The following is a 3316-nucleotide window of genomic DNA, read 5'->3' on the forward strand; positions in this document are numbered from 1 at the left end:
TATACATAAAGATGAAATTCACTGTGGTGTACTCATATATGTGCACACCATAATTTGGTCAACTTCATTCCATGGTTCTTCCTTTTCCCGTCCCTCCAACCTCCTCCTCTATCCTCTTCCTCTACTCCAGTGAACTCCCTTCTACTTTCACAGGATCCCTCCTTTTTTCCCTATTTTGCTCTAGCTTCTGTTTGTGAGAGAAAATGTACACTCATACATTGTTGGTGGGACTGCAAATTGGTACAACTACCCAGGAAAGTAGTGTGGAGTTTGGCCAAAATCTAAGAATGGAATCACCATATGACCTAGCTATCCTATTCCTTCGTATTTATCCTAACAAACTAAAATCAGCATTTCATAGTGATACAGGAACATCAATGTTTCTGGCAGCTCAATTCACAATATCCAAATTATGGAACCAGCCCAGGTGCCCATCAACAGATGAATGGATAAAGAAAATTTGGTATATATACACAATGGAGTTTTACTTAGTCATAAATAAAAATTAAATTATGGCATTTTCTGGTAAATGGATAGAACTGGAAAACATCATGTTAAGTGGAAATAAGCCAGACACTTTTCATTTTGTATAAAACAGTAATAAAGTGGCCTACTAACTAAAGTGAGATGGTACACATGAAATGAAACAAATGACAGAACACATTGTTCAGCACTTGGAACCGGAGAAGCCCTCTGTATCAGTTCATGACGCTCTGGCTTCTATCATTCTCCTCATCATCCTTATCATCACTATCATAGTCCCTTTTCAGTGCTTAGGAAACTCTTTATAAGGACCCATTCAGTGCTGTTGTGGGTGAGATTTCTATGAGAAATAGAACAAGTGTGGGTAGAGAGCAAATTTTGAATAAGACTTCTGATATTCCCACCTTAAACCAAAATGTAAACTTTACAATCCCCAAAGCTGAAATTTTCAGATGGTATCCTCCCATCTGGCTCTCCAAAATGTGATGTTCATCCTCATGGTGAAAAAACAATATTCCAATAATCCTCCCCACATCCTCTGGCCCCCTCTGCACTTACTGGGTTAGGCTGCTTCTCTGCTGGGTCATGACCAAGAAGTACAGATCCCAGGATCTACCCATGACTGGGGCTCAATTAGACTCAGGCCCTGTTCACGGCAATCATATGGATAGGGTGTCAACTAGGAGCTTCTTGATGCATTCAACCACAGTAGGAGACACAGTATGCAGCTCTCTGGGATGGACCATCAAAGAAAAACACTAAAGCCACGGGCTCTTTATTGATTATTAAAGGACCTTGGATGTTAAATGCACAGAGCTCATAATTAGCCAAATTAATCCATGTTGTCCCAGTCTCTGAGGACTTTCTAACATTAATGGAGGAAGAATAACAAGAGGAAATGAATGTCCACAAAAGGGCTTGGACCTTCCCTCTACCTTGAAGGAAGTTCATGTACTATTCACTTCTTTCACCTCTACATTTTGTAAAGGTACGTCTGCTTTTTTATCCATTTTTATTGAGGTAAATTATAAATAACAAAAAAATCACCATTATAACCATATTGAGTACCCACCCACCATGGTGGATATTTAATATGAATTCATAGTTTTAATTAATTGTGCTCACATAATTATGCAATCATTGCCATCATCTAAATCCAGAAACTGCCTTATTAGCCAGATTGTGTCTTCCATCACTGATTCCCTCAAATTTTACGGAGTCCTGAATGTTGAGATGACAGAATGCCAGTCAAACCTATCCCCACACCTACTTTCCTCTAACCTCATATGCCCCTGTCATCTCTGCTGAGAAAGCCTACCATGAAGAGCTTACTGTAGCAGAGATCACCATTGCTTTCTTTGAGCCAGCCAACCTGATGGTGAACTGTGACCCTTGCCATGGTAAATATATAGTTTGCTGCCTGTTTTAATATGATGATGTGGTCCCCAAAGATGTTAATGCTGCCATTGTTGATATCAAAACCAAGCATACCATCCAGTTTGTGGATTGGTACCCTAATGATTTCAAGGCTAGCATTAATCATCAGCCTCCCTCTGTGGTACCTGGTGAAGACCTTGCTAAGGTACAGCAAGCTGTGTATATGCTAAGCAACACCACAGCCATTGCTGAGGCCTGTGCTCACCCAGGTCACAATTTTAACCTGATGTAGGCCAAGCGGGCCTCAGTTCACTAGTACATGGGCAAGGGGTTAGAGTAAAGAGGACATGGCTGTCCAAGAGAAGGACCATGAGGAGGTTGAAACAGACAGTGCTGAGAAAGAAGATGAGGGTAAGAGTATTCATCTTTCTGCTGCAATTTTACACTGTGTTGTCTTATATTTGTCTTATTTCTGCTTTTTGTAGCCCTGGACCATCAAAAATAGTGTTTCCATTCAAAAAGAGAAAGATTAATTTCAGGCAGCCAACTATGGAGATGAGTCCACTGTGAATATTGATGTTTATACTCATCTTTGGAACTGTGGAGGATGAGATATAGAAGTCAACCAAGGACAGGTTGGAGAGGAAAAGTGTGTGGCTGTGTGGGGTAGGAAACAGACAAATGATGAGCAGTTCCCAAGCACCATAACCACACACAGGGACAGGAATCATCCAAAGAGAAAAGGCTGCAATTCCAGAACACCTGTGAGCCCAGAGGAAAGATTCTGTCCCATGAGTAAGATTGTGTTCTTCTATATTGTTTGAACACCTTTTGGGAAATATAAACAGGATTGGGTGAAAGACATGAAAAAGCAAGCACTTACAACTCTGTTTATATTTTAATTCACACATTCACAAGTATTCACACCTGAAGTCCATACAACTTCAGCATTACTTCTCAGTTGTGACAGGCCCAGTCTTCTTAAACTCTTGCATTACTGGTTTCTGTGACATTTATCTCCTATACACACCCCCTTTAGAGACAATCAACTGAGCAACAGTAGTAGACTAAAAGCAGGAGAGATAACAAGTCCATGATGGCTCTGTAATATATTCTATTCTTTGAAGAAGAAAATACAGAATAAAACATGTCCATACCCTTTAAGGAAAGCCATTCTCGTTAAGATAAAATAAGAAGAGTCAAATATACCTCACTTTATTCCACAACAGTGGTACAAAACTGCATTTAGAATGCTTGTGAACTCTCTAAGAGCTAGGACTGCCCTATCTGAACTCTAGGATAAAGTTGATAGCTTGTCATGTGCCATTTGTCCCAGGGTTTTTCATCATTCTTGGGTTTTCCATTTTCCCTTCTTTGTGGATAAAAGTGTTCAGTCAAATATGATTTATCTTTTAAAAATCATTTAATATATGACTCCTATTATTAATCTTGATAG

General features: G+C 39.7%; 1 pseudogene; it reads left to right on the forward strand.

Annotated features, from left to right (window-relative positions):
• Positions 1-1614: 1614 nt before the first annotated feature.
• LOC107133901 lies at positions 1615-2345 on the forward strand (annotated as a pseudogene).
• Positions 2346-3316: the final 971 nt, after the last annotated feature.

The sequence above is a fragment of the Marmota marmota genome, unplaced genomic scaffold (genome assembly GCF_001458135.2).
Source record: "Marmota marmota marmota unplaced genomic scaffold, marMar, whole genome shotgun sequence".
Taxonomy (NCBI): Eukaryota; Metazoa; Chordata; class Mammalia; order Rodentia; family Sciuridae; genus Marmota; species Marmota marmota.